Here is a 20,745-nt window from a genome sequence, read left to right on the forward strand (position 1 = left end):
ACTCCCTGGAGAAGACCCTGATGTTGGGAAAGATGCAGGGCACAAGGAGAAGGGGGCGACAGAGGACGAGATGGTTGGATAGTGTTTTCGAGGTTACCAGCATGAGTCTGACCAAGCTGCGGGGGGCAGTGGAGGACAGGAGTGCCTGGCGTTCTCTGGTCCATGGGGTCACGAAGAGTCGGAAACGACTAAACAACAACAGTCCTCAAGGTAATGAGGAGGAACTTCATTCCTGATACCTAGATTTCTGGGCATGGGGAATGCATATGATGGAAGCATAATAATAATAATAATAATAATAATAATAATAATAATAATAATTAATAATAATAATTTATTATTTAAACCCCGCCCAGCCACTCTGGGTGGCTCCCGATCAAGTGTTAAAAACAATACAGCATTAAATATTAAAAACTTCCCTAAACAGGGCTGCCTTCAGATGTCTTTTAAGGATAGGATAGCTGCTTATTTCCTTCACATCTGAAGGGAGGGTGTTCCACAGGGTGGGCGCCACTACTGAGGAGGCCCTCTGTCTGGTTCCCTGTAACCTCACTTCTCACAATGAGGGAACTGCCAGAAGGCCCTTGGCGCTGGATCTCAGTGTCTGGGCTGAACGATGGGGGTGGAGACGCTCCTTCAAGTATACTGGACCGAGGCCGTTTAGGACTTCAAAGGTCAGCACCAACAATTTGAATTGTGCTCCGAAATGTACTGGGAGCCAATGCAGATCTCTCAGGACCTAAGCATCTAGGTATGCTTGCCTAAAGAAGAATGCTTTTAGCAGGTGCCCAAAAAAAGTCTAGCAAAGGAACACGCTTTGTTGAAATTTCAGCCTTCACAACACAGGAAAAAAGGGCTAAATAAACAGCTATTTTCGTGGAGGAGGGTCAAGATATTAACTGATATGCATGAAATTTCATATGTAGCCTTATAATCCCTAGTGTAGTAAGATAAGACCTTTGGAGCAGGCATTTTTTTAAAAAAAAAAGTTTTTTATGAACCGCCCTAGTATGTCAGTAATTGTTCCTTGATCATTTGTTCCCCACCCCCCATGATGGCACCTGGGGCAGACCGCCCCTCTTTTCCTATGCCCCTGGCACAGATCCTGTTCATTCCAATGGTCCAGAATAAATTCCTGGTGGATTGGGCCTCACTCTTCAAAGCAGTACAGATTACTGTGAAGGTACAAAGCTACCAAGTGGAACTGAAGTTGCAAAGGTTCCTGGTGGGATTGAAGCAGTAATGCTCCCTAGAGATAACTTTGAATTTTTATTTTTTTTAAGTCTCCCAGGTTAGTTCAAGATTTATTGCACCATTAACATGACCATAAACAAGAACAACCTGCATTGATATAGCTGTGAGAGCTTCGTTGTGCTACTTGCTGACTCGGTGAAAATTCAGAGGCAGTTATGTTGTAAAACCATCTGGGCCAGTGGCCTTTGGACAGCGACAATGCATAGCCTGAAGGTGGCTGTGCAACAACAGCAGAGCGCGTCCACCAACGCACGTGGGGTGACGGGGTAGCACATATTGCACATGTGCTTTAGGTTAAGGAGGTGTGGCAGGGACACAGTTCTAAGTCTTTAAACCCTGTGCATGCATAACAGGACAGCAAGTGATAGGCAGAAGAGGCATCATAGCTGCAGGCAGAGAGTCAGCCATTAGACAGTCAAAGACGTGTGGTCAACGTTCTAATGGATTATATACTGAAGGTTCATCTATAGGATGGATGGTGGCTAACAGATTGAGGTTGAATCCTGACAAGACAGAAGGACTGTTTTGGGGGACAGGGGGCGGGCGGGTGTGGGGGATTCCCTGGTCCTGAATGGGGTAACTGTGCCCCTAAAGGACCAGGTGCACAGCCTGGAGTCATTTTGGACTCACAGCTGTCCATGGAAGTGCAGGTTAATTCTGTGTCCAGGGTGGCTGTCTACCAGCTCCACCTGATACACAGGCTGAGACCCTACCTGCCTGCAGACTGTCTCGCCAGAGTGGTGCATGCTCTAGTTATCTCCCGCTTGGACTACTGCAATGCGCTCTATGTGGGGCTACCTTTGAAGGTGACCCGGAAACTACAATTAATCCAGAACGCAGCAGCTAGACTGATGACTGGGAGTGGCCACCGGGATCATATAACACTGGTTCTAAAGCAGGCTTCCTGAACCTCAGCCCTCCAGATGCTTTTGACCTACAACTCCCATGAGCTAGCAGGCCCAGTGGTTCAAGGATGATGGGAATTGTAGTCCCAAAACATCTGGAGGGCCAAGTTTAAAGAAGCCTGTTCTAAAGGATCTTCACTGGCTCCCAGTATGTTTCCGAGCACAATTCAAAGTGTTGGTGCTGACCTTTAAAGCCCTAAACGGCCTTGGCCCAGTATACCTGAAGGAGTGTCTCCACCCCCATCACTCAGCCCAGACACTGAGGTCTGCCTCGGGGAACCAGGCAGAGGGCCTTCTTGGTAGTGGCACCCTCCCTGTGAAACACCCTCCCTTCAGATGTCAAGGAGATAAAGAATTACACAACTTTTAGAAGACATCTGAAGGCAGCCCTGTATCAGAAGGTTTTTAATGTTTGATGTTTTTATTATGTTTTTAGATAGGCTGTAAGCTGCCCAGAGTGGCTGGGGAAACCCAGCCAGATGGGTGGGATATTATTATTATTATTATTATTATTATTATTATTATTACTACTACTACTACTACCCTTCCCATAGACAGAAGGCACTTCTGTCTCCATTGTTCCTCAGCCAGACACCAAGTCTGTTTGATACTGTCCCCATTTGGCCACTCAGGAGTTTCTAGGCTTGTAGGTCCTTAACTTCAACCACCATGTTTTGTAAGAGTTCCATTGGAGGCTGGACATAATATGGGCCAGCAATGAAACTTTAGGGCAGAAGGGTAGCCAACGCGCTGCCCTCCAGAGGATGTTGGCTTACAGCTCCCATCATCCCTGGTCATTGGCCATGCTGATGGGAGTTGGTCCAACATGAGGAATGATGGGAGTTGAAGGCCAAGAAGACCAAGGAGACCAGGGTTCAGGTTGCTACTCAGCCACAAAAGTCACTGGCTGGTCTTTGGCCGGTCACTGTCTCTCAGCCTAACCTACCTCACAGCGCTGTTGTGAGGGCACAAAAGGGAAATGGAGAACCATGTATGCCACCTTCAGCTCACTGAAGAAAAGGTGGGATATAAATGTAACAGACAGACAGACAGAGAACCAGCCTCCTCCCAGGGTGTCTTAGATTTTGCAAGGCAGAATCATGGAACTCCATTGAAATATACTTGGAGTTGAGTGTGAATTTCATGCTCTTTATTCAGCTCATAGTAGCAATGAATGTAACTTTCTCCAAAACGTCTAGCTATATATACATTATTTACATAATGGGCCCCACCTGATTGGCTTATTCTGGGCTGCTCCTGATTCACTTCATCCAGAAGCCTGATTCACTTCCTCCAGGAGCCTGATTGGCTGCTCCCACAGGCCAATCAGGTCGCTGATTCACTTCCACCTGGAGCTGGATTGGGTGGCTCCTGCAGACCAATCAGACTGCTGCATTCTGGATTCTATTGTTCTAGGATTCAGATCAGTACATAACATCCCTATAATTTGTAGTTCAAATCTCAATGTAGGGAGGGGAAATTAGTGCTATGTCCTCCATGATTTCTCCCCAACTGATGTCCCCAAAGGTCATTTGTGACAGCTAACTTGGCACATAGCTTACCATTTTCTTTTTCTCTCTCTCTTGCTATTGCTTGATCCATAGCAATCCTGACTCTTCATATGTTCAGGTTACTGTGCGAATGAGGTGTCCATGTTTGACCTTGCCATCTTTCCTCTCTCTTTTGATTAATAACTCTCAAACCACAATCAGATGTGGGCGGGAGCACTTCCACACTCGACAGTTGCTAATGCTGTTAGACATTTAAAAATAAATGATAATGTTTCTCTTAGCCTGACAGCTTACATGGGAACTTACTAAGAAGGCTGTGGGTTTGTTTGGGGGCTGTCAGGAAGCATTTAAAGTGCATTCTATCACTCCAGATTAAAGGGGGTGGTAAGCTACACACAGCAATACCGTCTCGGTCACAAGACCATTTGAAGCCTCTTTGCAAATGGGACAACAAGCTCAGAAGCCTCTCTCGCTCTGGATTTCCTCTCCAGCAACCGAGACCAAGAAACACAATTCATTTCTTGGGCACACTCACTTGGCAGGGCTGCAGAGTTCTAATTCTCAAAGGCTGAGATCATAGGCAAGAAGAAGCTGCCTTATACTATGTCATAGAATCATAGAATCATAGAGTTGGAAGAGACCACAAGGACCATTGAGTCCAACCCCCTGCCAAGCAGGAAACACCATCAGAGCACTCCTGACATATGGTTGTCAAGCCTCTGCTTAAAGACCTCCAAAGAAGGAGACTCCACCACACTCCTTGGCAGCAGACCATTGTTCCATCTAGATCAATAATCTCTAAACCAGGGGGTGGGAACCTCCAGCCCATAGGCCTAATCAGGCCCAACATGGGTCCCAATTTGGCACATGAGGCTGTTTCCCTCCAAACCAAGGCCATCTGCCCTACATCTCATATGAGGTAGGGGACAGGTGGAGACATGGATGCCGATGCCTTTATGCCCCCAATCACTGGCAAGGGGGGCAGCTGAGTTGTTGTTGTTGTTGTTTAGTTGTTTAGTCATGTCTGACTCTTTGTGACCCTATGGACCAGAGCACACCAGGCACTCCTGTCTTCCACTGTCTTCCACAGTTTGGTCAAACTCATGTTAGTAACTTTGAGAACACTGTCCAACCATCTCGTCCTCTGTCATCCCCTTCTCCTTGTGCCCTCCATCTTTCCCAGCATCAGGGTCTTTTCCAGGGAGTCTTCTCTTCTCATGAGGTGGCCAAAGTACTGGAGCCTCAGCTTCATGATCTGTCCTTCCAGTGAGCACTCAGGGCTGATTTCCTTAAGAATGGATAGGTTTGATCTGCCTTGCCATTGCAAAGGGGCTTGAATAACTCAGAGAAGCTATGAGCTATGCCGTGCAGGGCCACCCAAGGTGGACAGGTCATAGTGGAGAGTTTTGACCAAACGTGATCCACCTGGAGCAGGAACCGGCAAGCCACTCCAGTATCCCTGCCAAGAAAACTCCATGGACAAAGACAACAGGCAGCTGAGTGGGGAGAGTCAAATAAGCCTTGAAAGAGCTTGCAAGTCCCCTGCACTGTTGGGATTTCAAAGCACCCCATTGCCTGACGCCACTGCGAGTCATGTGATTGAATGTGGGAAATCCTGCCTGTCAAATTTGGTCCAGGTCCATGAGGGTTAGGGGAGATTAGGTGCCAGCCCACTAGTCAGGTCGACTCCCTGCCTCCAATCTGGGCCTAAACTAGACTAGTGGCGAAGGCCCCAAGTTCCAGACAGGGGTTTCCCACAGCCCCACTTAAGAGACGCCAAAGAATGCACATCCATGTGCTCTGTCATGCAGCTACATGTAGGACATTGCAAGGAGCAGGTTTACCCTCTGCTTCAGAAGTGTAGTTACTGATTCCTTTGCTTTCTGCCATATGAAATCACCCATTGTTGTGAAGTGCAGAAAGGAAACAAGGGTGACTAGAGAAGTGGTGGTAAATTCTAGCTATTTCAGAGCTAAGCAGAAATAGCTAGGGATCTGAAGCTTCTTGTTTCATCCTAGGTTAAATCCTAGGAAAATGGGACAGTAAGGTGAAGAAGCCTGTCCTTGTATATTTTTATTCCACATGCCTCCCTCTCCCTCCCTCTCTCCTCTATTTACCCTTCCCGCTTCCACCTACTTGGATTGTCCCTCAAGGGACCTTATCAGGCAAAGCCCTACAGCTTCCATATCTCCTGGAAAACTATGCCAGCCTGAAAGCTTCAAATGGATATTGGTTCCTTTCACCCAATCCTAGCACTGCAGCATTATCTCAGGGGGCTTAGGGATGTCTTCCCATTTTGCAGGGGGTGCCTGCCAAGGGAGAAGAAGAAGCTTTGCATGGAACTTAGCAGAGCAGGAGGTTCTGCTTATCATCAGGCTGCTCTCTACTTTACGCCCTCCTTTGCAAAGAATAATAATAATTAAATGGAAGGAAAGGGACAAGAGATGCAGGGTGCAAAAGCCTGGAGTTTGGGCTCCCTTGACCACCACTAATAGCACTCCTGCACTGGAGGCTGGCCCATTAGGGCACCACTCCACCAACCTCAGCCAGCCATCAGTTGTCAGGCTTCAGGGAATTGACTTCCTCCCCCCTTTGGCATTAGATAAACAGGACAAAGGAAAAGGAGTCTTCTTACCAGTTAGAAACTTTAATGATCACAGCGAGAGAACAAAGAATCAATTTCCAAAGAATGAAGGTGCTCCTAATTAAGGGTTCCACTCACTTCCTCCCTAGTCACCCACGTCACTATCGTGTTGTCAGTGGACTGCCACCGAAAGGCGGGAGGGAGGCAGGAACGTACAGGGAGCCTCCTACTTTGCTGAGCAGTAACACTTCGTCAAGTAGGGACGCAGGTGGTAGTAGGGACGCAGGTAGCGCTGTGGGTTAAAGCCTCAGCGCCTAGGGCTTGCCGATCGAAAGGTCGGCGGTTCGAATCCCTGCGGCGGGGTGCGCTCCCGCTGCTCGGTCCCAGCGCCTGCCAACCTAGCAGTTCGAAAGCACCTCCGGGTGCAAGTAGATAAATAGGGACCGCTTACCAGCGGGAAGGTAAACGGCGTTTCCGTGTGCGGCTCTGGCTCTGGCTCTGGCCAGAGCAGCGATGTCACGCTGGCCACGTGACCCGGAAGTGTCTCCGGACAGCGCTGGCCCCTGGCCTCTTAAGTGAGATGGGCGCACAACCCCAGAGTCTGTCAAGACTGGCCCGTACGGGCAGGGGTACCTTTACCTTTACCTTTAACACTTCGTCAGAGACTGGTGAAAGCGAAGCCTCAGGCGAAACAGAAGAAGAAAGGTGGGGGGAGGGGAGGCAAAGGCTCACAGATGTTACTGCGAGCCCCAGCACCGCTCCCAGGCAGGCTAATAGGGAAACAGACATGCCTAGTTTTTGCAAGGGAGTCAAATGTAAGGAAAAGAGGTGGAGACTGGGGGTGTAGAGGTTCTTATGCTGGGAGGGGGGGACAGGAAGAACCCACTCTCGGAATCTGCTAGTGACTGAGGCAGACATGAACTTTGGATCTCTGCACTGTACATAGTTTGCACCAAATAAAACCTGTAAAAAGGCAGGTCGGAGTTCTGGCTGTTTATTTGCGAGCAACCATACTCATCCCTGACACATGTCTTGTAACCTGAGCTCATAACCACAGTGCTTTCTGTGCTGCCACCTTGTCTGCTCTTATTGGCCTTGGGCAGAGCAAATGAATACTTTCCAGAGATAGTGAATTTGTTAACTCCCTCCCTCCCAGTACTTCTTCTCCATCTAGTATTTCCCAGCTTCTGCCTTCTGAACTGTGCCCCTCTGCAAACCACTGTTCCAAATCTATACTGTCCTCCTGCTCCTGGGAAGATTCAGGATCCTGATCAGGAGCAGGGGGAGGCTGCCATCATTCCTCTTCAGAGCAGCCCTCCTCAGCAAGGTCTCTGACATCAGCCAACCCACAACCTGCCTGTCTTCTTACAACCAATCAGGATGGCTCTGCCTGTCATTGGGTCTGGCTCCACCAGTTGGTCCCTCCGGCTTCTGTCCTACCAGCCCCAATGGGCACCAGTCACTCCCAGTATTACAGCTGCCAGTAAGTAAATAAGTAATTAAATGAATTTTATTATTTGTACCTCGGCCATCTGTCAGGATTGCCTCAGCCACCTCTGGGTGGCTTCTAGCATATACAAAAACACAATAAAACATGAAACATTTAAAAACTTCCCTCTACAGGGCTGCCTTTGGATGTCTTCTAAAGGTTGCATCCCCTTGACATCTGATGGGAGGGTGTTCCACAAGGTGGGCACTGCTACTGGGAAGGGCCTCTGCCTGGTTCCCTAACCCTGGTTAGGGCTGAGTGACAGGGGTGGAGACGCTCCTTCAGGTATACAGTGGTACCTCAGGTTAAGTACTTAATTCATTCCAGAGGTCTGTTCTTAACCTGAAACTGTTCTTAATCTGAAGCATCACTTTAGCTAATGGGGCCTCCTGCTGCCACTGCGCTGCCGGAGCACGATTTCTGTTCTCACCCTGAAGCAAAGTTCTTAACCTGAGGTACTATTTCTGGGTTAGTGGAGTCTGTAACCTGAAGCGTTTGTAACCTGAGGTACCACTGTACAGGGGAGAGGCCATTTACCCAAGTACCTGCAGACTGGGGAAGAACGCTACAACTACATCCAGATGGTTCAGCCAGGTGACTCTTCACAGTGCTTTGCCATGCCATCCCCAGTCGGGATCATGATAGTGACCTGAAAAGTGTCAGAAGCTTCTGGCTGGGCACTTTGAGAAGAGGATTCTGGACTAGATGGGCCTTTGACCTGTTCCAGGAGGGCTCTTCTCATGTCCTTATGTGCCCTTGCTCAATGGGGCAGGGTGGAGATGGCTTCATGGGCAAACCATCAGCTTGGCTGGACGACATCAACTCACTTCCCACCTTGGAACCATTGGCCATCCCTGGTCTTTTCTCTTGAAGATGCCCTCAGTCTGGCTCACCACATCTCCCCTCAATGTATTGTCCCCATCCTTTACACACTGTGAGCGGCACCGGCGACTTTCTCTCCCCCTTTAAACATTCTTACTTTGCCTGGGATTAAAATGTGATTAGAAAGGATTTAGCCACTTTGGGGCATGAAATATTAACAACTCATTTATTTCTGTGTGTCTGGTTTTAATCACAAGGTTTCAAGATGGTCAAAGCCTTCGCCCTGAAGCGGTTGACTTTTATCACTCGAAATGTGCCCTTTTGCCTTTCAGAAGTTGCAGGAACAGCAAACTTTCCGTCTGAGGCCACGTAATTTCTCAGAGAGTCGGGCGGGTTGCTGTGGAATGAAGGAGTCATGCTGTGGTGCCAGCAGGACAGGACTTTGGGGTTAGTTTCAAATTACCCTCCTGTACCACTGATGGAGAAGGGACGCGGGTGGCGCTGTGGGTAAAAGCCTCAGCACCTAGGGCTTGCCGATCGAAAGGTCGGCGGTTCGAATCCCCGTGGTGGGGTGCGCTCCCGCTGCTCGGTCCCAGTGCCTGCCAACCTAGCAGTTCGAAAGCACCTCCGGGTGCAAGTAGATAAATAGGGACCACTTACTGGTGGGAAGGTAAACGGCGTTTCCGTGTGCTGCGCTGGCTCGCCAGATGCAGCTTTGTCACGCTGGCCACGTGACCCGGAAGTGTCTCCGGACAGCGCTGGCCCCCGGCCTCTTGAGTGAGATGGGCGCACAACCCCAGAGTCTGTCAAGACTGGCCCGTACGGGCAGGGGTACCTTTACCTTTACCTTTTACCACTGATGGCACAGGAGCGAGACTTCTGGGCTTGAAGGTATGCTAGGTTCATTAGTGGATCATTAGTGATCCTGGGTAGGCTACTTTGCCTAATCCCTTCACAAGGTTGTTGTGAAGTTAAAGTGCCCCTCTGAGCACCTGGAGGAGGATGTGAATGTCAGGTAAAGGTAAAGGTAAAGGTAAAGGGACCGCTGACCATTAGGTCCAGTTGTGGCCGACTCTGGGGTTGCGGCGCTCATCTCGCTTTATTGGCTGAGGGAGCCGGCGTACAGCTTCCGGGTCATGTGGCCAGCATGACTAAGCCGCTTCTGGCGAACCAGAGCAGTGCATGGAAACGCTGTTTACCTTCCCGCTGCAGCGGTACCTATTTATCTACTTGCACTTTGATGTGCTTTCAAATTGCTAGGTTGGCAGGAGCAGGGACCGAGCAATGGGAGCTCACCCCGTCACGGGGATTCGAACCGCCAACCTTCTGATTGGCAAGTCCTAGGCTCTGTGGTTTAACCCACAATGCCACCCATGTCCCTTTTACACTTTATGCATATGTTAGTTGGTGGGTCTCCATTTTGTGTTTCAGCCTTTCTCTGAATGCCACAAGAGGTGTAAATGAGTCTCCTGAAGGGAGAGAAAATGGAGACTGTAGGAAGAAAGAGATATTTGCTTCTAGGTCTGTTTGGAATTACCTTTGATTTCTAAGATGCTGGACATGCACAAGATATTGTGTGGAATTATTTGGATGTATTTTAGATGTTTTTGTTCTGTTTTGAAGATGGTTCTGCAAGGGAAGCTTGACTCAAACTTACAATGTTTTATTCCAAAAGGATTCAGTCTTTATGCATCCAGTTGCTTCAAGCAGCACATTATTAATATATGCAACAGAGAGTGCCTCTGACCATGTGCAGAGAGATCATTTCACTTCCCACTGAATAGCCAGAACTAGGCCCCACATATCTTGTATGGGTAGGTTCCCTGCCCCTCTTTGCCTTATGGAATCCACTATTAAGGCGATGGCTACTAGCATAGAAGGCATTGAAAGGGGAAACTGGACCATTGATAGTGAAATAAATAAATTAAGGTCTTATGTATATAATAAAGGTTCATAAATGTACCAAGCAAACACGTACATAGATATATAGGCCACATGTCTGAAGCTGCACAGGAGAGCAGCCATGGAGCCATTTTGACTCCCAGGCTGACCAGGTGTTCTTCACAAATCCTGTCTTAAGGGTATGTCTGTATATGAATAGGGTGAGCCTGTGACTTGGCTCAGGAACTAAGTATTTTTATTACAAAAGACTGGCCAGGCTCCCCAGGGTATCAATCCAGTAAATATTAACAGGTAACTTGCCAGACAGGAGGTAAACAACCCACTCAGATTATGAGATAAACAACCCACTCAGATTTCTGCTGTAGCCCACCCTTTCTGTGATGTAGGTATGATGTATCTGGGGGTGGTGGTCTTGAGCTACACCCCTTCTGTGATGTAGATATGATGTTTCTGGGGGTGGTCTTTGACTCCAAGGTGGGCAATTTAAAATGTCTATATAAGGGCAGACACACCTTGGTTCTGGGTCCTCCTCCTTTCCTGCATGTGAGGGGAGCACCCTGTTGCAACAGTTCAATAAAGATCAGGCTTATGAGCTGCTTTGCTTTTCAATATTCTCTGGTTCGCTTCTGCTTTTTTCCTTCGACCAATGGAAAACCTACAAAGAACTCTATAAGGGCTCTTGTGTCCCCATAAGGGAATAAGGGCAGATTGTTTGTTTATTACAATAGCAAACCTGTGTCCTCCCTAAATTGTTGGACTCGAACTCCCATCAGGCTCAGCCAGCATGGCCAGTAATCAAGGCTGATGGGAGTTGTAGTCCAACATCATATGAGTGGCCACAAGTCCCTCATCACTAAGCAGATTCAGGAAGACTGATGTATTGATGGCGATCAACAATAGCTAAATGAACCCACATGTTCAGTAGAAGTCTACTCTTTGTGGAGGAGACATGCAATGTGCATTGCTTGTGAGCACCTAATGAGAGCTAAGAATAAAGCTTCCTTGTACAGAGGCAGTGTACCTCTGAACCAGCTGCTGCAGACAAAAAGAGTTTTCCCGCTTTATCAGTACCCGAAGGAGTCTCAAAGTGGCTAACATTCTCCTTTCCCTTCCTCCCCAACAACAAACACTCTGTGAGATGAGCGAGGCTGAGAGACTTCAGAGAAGTGTGACTAGCCCAAGGTCACCCAGCAGCTGCATGTGGAGGAGCGGAGACGCGAACCCAGTTCCCCAGATTACGAGTCTACCACTCTTAAATACTACAGCACACTGGCTCTCTCAAGCAGAGGTGGACAGTTGTTTCGTTGCTTCCCATAGGAATCTGGCTGACTACTGCTGGCCATAGAATGCAGCTCTAAATGGAGCTTGTTCTAACCTATCAAAACCATTCTTAATTTATTTAGCTCCAAGTTTTGCCATGGATCACACTTTATATCCCGGATAAATATGAATGCACTTAAGAAGGGTTGGGTTTTTTTTTATTTTTGTTTTAATGTTGCTGCTGTTTCTTTGGATTTTGTTCCAGCACAGAGGGTAAGAAAGAGTCACCACGGACTTATATGAAAAGAGAGGGCTTTACAATGAAAAAAAACACACTAAAAACTAAAAATGGAAAACTTGTTCTAATTTAACAGCAGCTTTTATTAGCTGGGGCTTGTCCTGCCTGATTAATGACCACTTCCCTTTGAAAGTACAGGAGGCGTTTCGAGACACCAAGAATAAGTGGGTTCCTTCAAACGTCCAGCTTCCTCCTGGATTTACTGTAGAAAGATTTAATACAATTCAGCACAAACATTTTAACCTTTCCATCTAAAGTGTTGAATCCAACCATTTCCTGAATGGGCATAATTTAAAAGGCTGTCCTTTTCCTGGGTCAAGTTCTCGAAAGCGTTTAACGTTGCCGGGCTGCTCTGGAGTCCTTTAAGAAAACACCGAGTGAGCATGCAGCCTCGTTGAAATAAATCAGAAATGTTTATTTTATGAATGAAAGAGGAAACTAAATACCCAAATAAAGTCCTACATCTCCACGCCAGGAGCTAACTGCCCTTTTAAATTTCCGTGCTCTCCTGAAGGAGGTTTTAAAGGTGATTTATGGAGCAAGGGACCTTTACATACTGCTGACTAAGATCCCAGGAGAGCCTCTGAGTTAAAAGGAGTGCCTTCTGCAACATTTTCAACTTTTATTGGAGAATATCATGTAGGGTGTGTGTGTTTGCAAATGTTGCATCTCCCCGCCACCACCGGAACTTCTCTATAGAGGGACGCCACACGGGTGGCGCTGTGTCTAAACCAGAGGTCAGCAAACTTTTTCAGCAGGGGGCCAGTCCACTGTCCCTCAGACCTTGTGAGGGGCCAGACTATATTTTGGAAAAAAAAATATGAATGGATTCCTATGCCCCACAAATAACCCATTTTAAATAAAAGGACACATTCTACTCAGGTAAAAACACCCTGATTCCTGCACCATCTGCGGGCCGGATTTAGAATGTGATTGGGCTGGATCTGGCCCCTGCGCCTTAGTTTGCCTACCCATGGTCTAAACCACTGAGCCTCTTGGGCTTGCCAATCAGAAGGTCAGCGGTTCGAATCCCCATGATGGAGCAACCTAGCAGTTTGAAAGCGCACCAGTGCAAGTAGATAAATAGGTACCACTGTAGTGGGAAGGTAAACAGCATTCCATGCGCTCTGGTTTCCATCACGGTGTCCCGTTGCGCCAGAAGTGGTTTAGTCATGCTGGCCACATGACCCGGAAAGCTGTCTGTGGACAAACGCCGGCTCCCTTGGCCTAAAAGCGAGATGAGCACCGCAACCCCATAGTTGCCTTTGACTGGACTTAACCATCCTGGGGTCTTTTACCTTTACCTTTTACCTATAGAGGGAGACAAAGAGATGACTTCCATGTATCCCAGCTAGGGTACCCCTAGTTGCCCCCTGTTCATTAATTCATGGAACCATGGAATTGTACAGTTGGAAGGGACACTGAGGGTCATCTAGTCCAACCCTCTGTGATGCAGGAATCTTTTTGCCCAACGTGGGGCTCAGACACATGGCCCTGAGATTAAGAGTCTCATGCACTTTTCCTAGCTCATTGGGTAAGAACTTGGTGCTGATAACGCCAAGGTTACAGGTTCGATCACTGTATGGGACAGCTACATATTCCAGCATCGCAGGGGGTTGCAACTCTACAGTTCTTTAATTCTAAGACCCTATGCCCTACCAACTGAACTATCCTGGCACCCCAAATTTTAAAAACTCATGGTCTTTTAAACTTTGTGCATACGGAGTATTCTTTTTGTTACTATGGTATGTATTTTTGTGTTTTTATATTGTAAACCGCCCTGTGATCCTTGGATGAAGGGCAGTATAGAAGAAATAATAATAATAATAATAATAATAATAATAATAATAATAATAATACACACTGGAGATGATTCTGGAGAATAGACCCACAGAACCCCAAGATTTGGGAGGGATCTCCAATCTCACCTAGACCGACCTGGGGGCAAGCGATGCAGAAAATCCATTGCTACCATATCCCTGATAGGTAGTCACCCAACTTCTTGAGTGTTTAGAGGACACACAGAAAAATTGTGCAAATTTGCTTGCTTTCAGGTTTCAGAACCCCCCTTTTCTTGTTACAGAATTTGCATTTCCTGGAAACAGGACTTTGAGCTGTTTAATACCGAGCCTGCCTATTCCCTAAAAAGCTCATTTCCAAATTGAAAAGGTCATAAATCTGCACGTGCCCTGGCCCATTCCCTAGGATTCCAGACTCCTCCACCATCGCTGCTTTCGATCATCATGAAATCTTCTGGTTTGCTTTTTTTGCATGCTGAAGGAATGCTGTTGTTTTACGCAGTGTTCCGACACACATTGATTCGGTAGTGGCCGTGTGTCGCTTTCCGACATGGTATTAACAGTGCAACAGCTTCTTAAATTGCCCCCCTTAAAGATAAAGGTAAAGGGACCCCTGACCATTAGGTCCAGTCATGACCAACTCTGGGGTTGCGGCGCTCATCTCGCTTTATTGGTCGAGGGAGCCGGCGTTTGTCCGCAGACAGCTTACAGGTCATGTGGCCAGCATGACTAAGCCGCTTCTGGAGAACCAGAGCAGCGCACGGAAACGCCATTTACCTTCCCACCAGAGCGGTACCTATTTATCTACTTGCACTTGACGTGCTTTCGAACTGCTAGGTTGGCAGGAGCAGGGACCGAACAACGGGAGCTCACCCCGTTGCGGGGATTCGAACTGCCGACCTTCTGATCGGCAAGTCCTAGGCTCTGGGGATGTCCCTATTTTCATCTGAGAAATGTTGGAGGGTATGCCACTTATTTAGATCACCTACTGCCTGAGGTGGGTCCCTCACTCTGGTTGTACCTGATTGTACATTGACTTCTCTTTCAATCTTTGCATCGTGTACATCTAACCAAGTATTATTCCATTCTGTTCTGAACACTGAAAGCCAAGACATCTTCCGGGAGTGATCCAACCTTCCTAAGCCTTCAGAAAGTATTCCCCCATCCATCCACCCACCCTGCTTGCCCTTGCTGGGAGTTTTCTTCAGTATCTCATCCTGCTGTAATAATGAATGGCTACAGTAATGCGGACGTGATTGACACATTAAATGCCTCTTCTTGAGCCAAACAGATTATTGGATGATAAATGTCCGAAGGCCCATGTAAATGGTTTGGATTTCCTTCTTCTCCAGCCCCTGGGGCTCAGCATGCTCCATGCAGCAAGGTCAGGCTGGGTTCGTCTCTTTGCTTTCCCTGCCAATTTCCCAAGCAGAGCTCGGCGGATAAATGAGGCTTCTGCAGCAACTTGGGCCGCAGAGCTCCTCGCTGCAGCATATGGCTTTAATGTTTATAAGCTCGTCGCTTGGCACACGATATTTCAGCCCCATGTCCAAACACAACAATTTGACATATAGCTTTATTTATGTAAAGGGATGCTATCGGAGTCTTTCCCCGTCCCAATTGGCTGCCAGTGACTCGGGCTGCAAAAGGGGGCGGGCTTCTCCACCCGGGTCAGACGCCGGCACTACGGCTGCTGCTCCCAGTAGGTTCTAAATTCTTGCTCAGTTGCGACAGGAAAGTAGAGCAGAACCATTTTGAAGAAGATGATTATGGAGGGGAAGATTTGGCCCATATTCACATCAGCAAGTCTTTCAGTAGGGATTGCATCTAGAGCAGGGATGTGTGAATTTGTCCATCTTGGTCCCTCTCCACTTCTCATTTTCCCAGTCTTAACCTTGGTTCACCACATTTGTCTGTTTGTTTGTTTATGCCAATTAATTTTTATTCATTCCCCAAATTTATAACACATCAATGCCAAATTAAAACTAATTTAATACAATTTCCCCCAAAACTGGCTTCCCACTCTCTTCCTTGGGTATTTCCATTTCTTCCCCTATTACACGCTGCTTACATTACAAATTTATCTCTAATTTGCGCCCATTTTTTAAAACAAATACCCTTACCTCTCAGCTGTCCCTTTTCCAACTCCTGTGTTTGCCACATTTTTGCATCCATTTGTAATCATTGCTTGAAAGTTGTAGAACCATGCAATTGTAGAGTTGGAAGGAACATTGGTGGTTGTCTGTCACCTGCCTGGCCCCAGGCAATCCCCACTATGCCACTGGATACAGAACTATACTATATCAAACTGTCAGTTTGGGGAGGAGGGTTAGAGAACCTTCCCTCATTGTAGAATTGTAGGGATTCAAGGGACACTGAGTGTCATCTAGTCTAACCTCCTTCTGTGCAGGAATCTCAACTAAAGCATCCAGCACAGATGGCTGTCCCAAAGTCTCCTTAAAAACATCCAAGGATGGAGAGTCCTCCTGAGCATCTTAATGGGCAACAGCTGTGTACTCTTCTTATGAAGTGAGAACGGCCAGAATTCATAAGAACGTAAGAGCTTGCAGGATCAGGCCAAAAGCCCATCTGGTCCAGCACCCTGTTCTCACAGTTGTCATCCAGATCCCTGTGGGAAACCCACAAACAGACATCAAGCCCTGTGGTTTCCAGCAACTGGTATTCAGAAGCTTTGCTGCCTCCAACTGTGCAGGTAGAACATAGCCATCATGGCTTGCAGGCATTAACGGCCTCCTCTTCTGTGAATTTGTCTAATCCTCTTTTAACCCAGTATATCTGAAGGAGCGTCTCCACCCCCATCGTTCTGCCTGGACACTGAGGTCCAGCACCGAGGGCCTTCTGGTGGTTCCCTCACTGCGATAAGCCAAGTTACAGGGAAACAGGCAGAGGGCCTTCTCGGTAGTGGCGCCCTTCCTGTGGAACGCCCTCCCACCAGATGTCAGAAAGAACAACAACTACCAGACCTTTAGAGGACATCTGAAGGCAGCCCTGTTTAGGGAAGCTTTTAATGTTTGATGTATTACAGTATCTTAATATTTTGTTGGAAGCCGCCCAGAGTGGCTGGGGAATCCCAGACAGATGGGCGGGAAATAAATAATAAAGTATTATTATTATTATTATTATTATTATTATTATTATTATTGTCACTGAAATTTGTGATCATCACAGCCTCCTGCAGGAGTGAGTTCTGTGGTTTAATTTGCAAATTCCAAACTGAATCCCCACCCCCACCCTCAGTGGCGGAGCTTCATGCTCCAGCACCGGGGGCGGAGATCAGGTGGGGTTGGGGCTGGTGCGCGTCCCGGGGGCGTGGCGGGTGTCCTGGCGGCGTGGCGTGGTGCACCACCCGCAGTAGTGTGGCATGCCGCCTGGGGGCAAGGCTCCCAGCACAGGCGTGGGGGCAGCCGCGATGGCACCCCACTGGGATCGCACTGCCAGGGGCGGTGTGCTCCCCCCCCACTCCTCTTCCTCCGCCACTGCACACACCTGCTTCTTTATCCAGTTTTCTTCAATGCCCATCCCACACAGACCTGCTTCCAGGAAAGCAAGAAGCTTTATCTGAGTTCAGGATCACATCCAACTCAAGTAAAAGTACTCAAGGAAGGTGCAAAGCGGGACCAGAAAGGGCTGGGGGGAAGGGGTGTTGCGTGAGGAGAGTTCTGAGGGCCAGGCAGAGAAGCACCCCTGTCCTAGATTCACATAGGGACATATGCTTAGGACCGCACTTGTAATTCACAAAGCCTAGGGACGCAGGTGGTGCTGTGGGTTAAACCACAGAGCCTAGGACTTGCAGATCAGAAGGTCGGCAGTTGGAATCCCCGCGACAGGGTAAGCTCCCGTTGCTCGGTCCCTGCTCCTGCCAACCTAGCAGTTTGAAAGCACATCAAAGTGCAAGTGGATAAATGGGTACCGCTCCAGCGGGAAGGTAAACGGTGTTTCCGTGCGCTGCTCTGGTTCGCCAGAAGCGGCTTTGTCATGCTGGCCACATGACCCAGAAGCTGTACGTTGGCTCCCTTGGCCAATAAAGTGAGATGAGCACCGCCACCCCAGAGTTGGTCATGACTGAACCTAATGGTCAGGGGTCCCTTTACCTTTACCTTTAAGGACTTCTACCCAGAGCGAGAATGCAACCTGTTTACCCCCTCTCCCTCCGAGAAGGAAAGCCGACTCACAAACCGAAGGACAAAAAAGCACTTCTGTGAATACTCCACCAGAACTTCCTCCTGAAAGCAATTAATTGTGGAAGCGTGACGGGCCCTCTGCAATGTCCGCACTGCGCAGCACAATGTCAGAGCAGACAATAGCAGCTAAAAATATCCCGTGACAGGAATTTGCCTGGAATGTTTTTCGGCTTGGTAGATGGAGAGGTTTTATATATAGTCAAGGGGCAGGAGGGTAAATGGGGTTTGCTGGTTTATCTGTGTGGAAGAGATCTTATTTTTAGGCCGATGAAGCTGGGTGCAGGGTGTTTATTTTTAAGTTATTCCTGTAACGCACCCTCCAAAGTCGCACAGCAGCAAGCGTGGGGCTTCCACTACCCTCTTACAACCAATACAACAATTGTACAGGCTACCACATGTTTTACTTAGATGGAATGCATTGGTCAGAGTGACTTCCTCTCACCAGCAAATAATCTCCATCTATCCTCCTGCCGGCATATGAGTCTAGCTTGGTTTTTAATATAGGCTCCATTCAAGAAACATGGGGTGGCTTTTCCATGTCCCTGTCTGTGATCGTACGTTTCCGAGCACAATTCAAAGTGTTGGTGCTGACCTTTAAAGCCCTAAATGGCCTCGGTCCTGTATACCTGAAGGAGTGTCTGCACCCCCATCATCCAGCCCGGACACTGAGGTCCAGCACCAAGGGCCTTCTGGCGGTTCCCTCCCTGCAAGAAGTGAGGTTATAGGGAACCAGGCAGAGGGCCTTCTTGGTAGAGGCGCCTGCCCTGTGGAACGCCCTCCCAGCAGATGTCAAGGCAATAAACAACTATTTTACTTTTATAAGACAACTGAAGGTGGCCCTGTTTAGGGAAGTTTTTAATGTCTGAAGCTGTGTTGTTTTTGATATTTGGTTGGAAGCCGCCCAGAGTGGCTGGGGAAACCCAGCCAGATGGGCAGGGTATAAATAATAAATTATTATTATTATTTGAATTATGGTGCAGGAGGAGACTCTTGAGAGTCCAATAGACTGCAAGAAGATCAAACCTATCCATTCTTAAAGAAATGAGCCTGAGTGCTCACTGGAAGGACAGATCCTGAAGCTGAGGCTCCAATACTTTGGCCACCTCATGAGAAGAGAAAACTCCCTGGAAAAGACCCTGATTTGGGGAAAGATTGAGGGCACAAGGAGAAGGGGACAACAGAGGATGAAATGGTTGGACAGTGTTCTCGAAGCTACCAACATGAGTTTGACCAAACTGCAGGAGGCAGTGGAAGACAGGAGTGCCTGGTGTGCTCTGGTCCATGGGGTCACGAACAGTCGGACACAACTAAATGACTAAACAACAACAACAAATTATTATTATATTATTATATATATTTATTTTATACTGCCTGCTTCTGCTGGTCCTCCTTTTCAGTGGCATCTCCATGCCTGCGGATTGCTCTTCCCAGAGAAGTGAGCCTGGAGCCATCTTCATCTCTTTTTAGGCACCTGGTTACAGATATAGGGACGCTGGTGGCGCAAGGGACGCGGGTGGTGCTGTGGGTAAAACCTCAGCGCCTAGGACTTGCCGATCGAAAGGTCGGCGGTTTGAATCCCTGCGGCGGGGTGCGCTCCCGCTGCTCGGTCCCAGCGCCTGCCAACCTAGCAGTTCGAAAGCACCTCCGGGTGCAAGTAGATAAATAGGGACCGCTTACCAGCGGGAAGGTAAACGGCGTTTCCGTGTGCGGCTCTGGCTCGCCAGAGCAGCGATGTCACGCTGGCCACGTGACCCGGAAGTGTCTCCGGACAGCGCTGGCCCCTGGCCTCTTAAGTGAGATGGGCGCACAACCCCAGAGTCTGTCAAGACTGGCCCGTACGGGCAGGGGTACCTTTACCTTACCTTTTTAAATGGCGTTTCTGTGTGCTGCGCTGGTGCCGGCTCACCAGAGCAGCTTCATCACGCTGGCCACGTGACCTGGAAGTGTCTCCGGACAGCCCTGCCCCCCGGCCTCTTAAGCGAGATGAGCGCACAACCCTACAGTCGGACACGACTGGCCCGTACAGGCAGGGGTACCTTTACCTTTACCTTTACAGATATACCGTATGTTGCCTCTTTTTGAGGGGAAGGATCTGTAAGGCCAGACTTTTATCTGCATAGATGTGGTTTTTATTGGTTGTGTGTGTTAAAATTGGTTTTAATGTTTGCTCTATTTTTGTAGGTCACTTTGGGTCACTTTGTGAGGGAAATTACTAAATAACAACAACAAGAGGCTCAGCACCCTTAAAGATACAATTCCTCTTCAGGACTCATTACTGCTACCCTGACACTCAGTACTTGTCTCTAGAGCAGTGGTTCCCAATCTTTTTGTGGCTATGCCCCACCTAAGCATCTTAAAATCCCGATGCCCACCCCCATCTGTGACATATTATTCTTATTATTCAAAAAGTGAACTCCTATTCACATGGAGGAAGCCTGAAAGGCCATTAACTTGGACTAAGGTAAAAGGTAAAAGGACCCTGACCATTAGGTGCAGTCACGGACTCTGGGGTTGCGGCGCTCATCTCGCTTTATTGGCCGAGGGAGCCGGCGTACAGCTTCCGGGTCATGTGGCCAGCATGACCAAGCCACTTCTGGCGAACCAGAGCAGCGCACGGAAACGCTGTTTACCTTCCCGCCGGAGCGGTACCTATTTATCTACCTGCACTTCATGCTTTTGAACTGCTGGGTTGGCAGGAGCAGGGACCGAGCAATGGGAG

Source organism: Podarcis cretensis, assembly GCF_951804945.1.
Source record: "Podarcis cretensis genome assembly, chromosome: 6".
Lineage (NCBI taxonomy): Eukaryota > Metazoa > Chordata > Lepidosauria > Squamata > Lacertidae > Podarcis > Podarcis cretensis.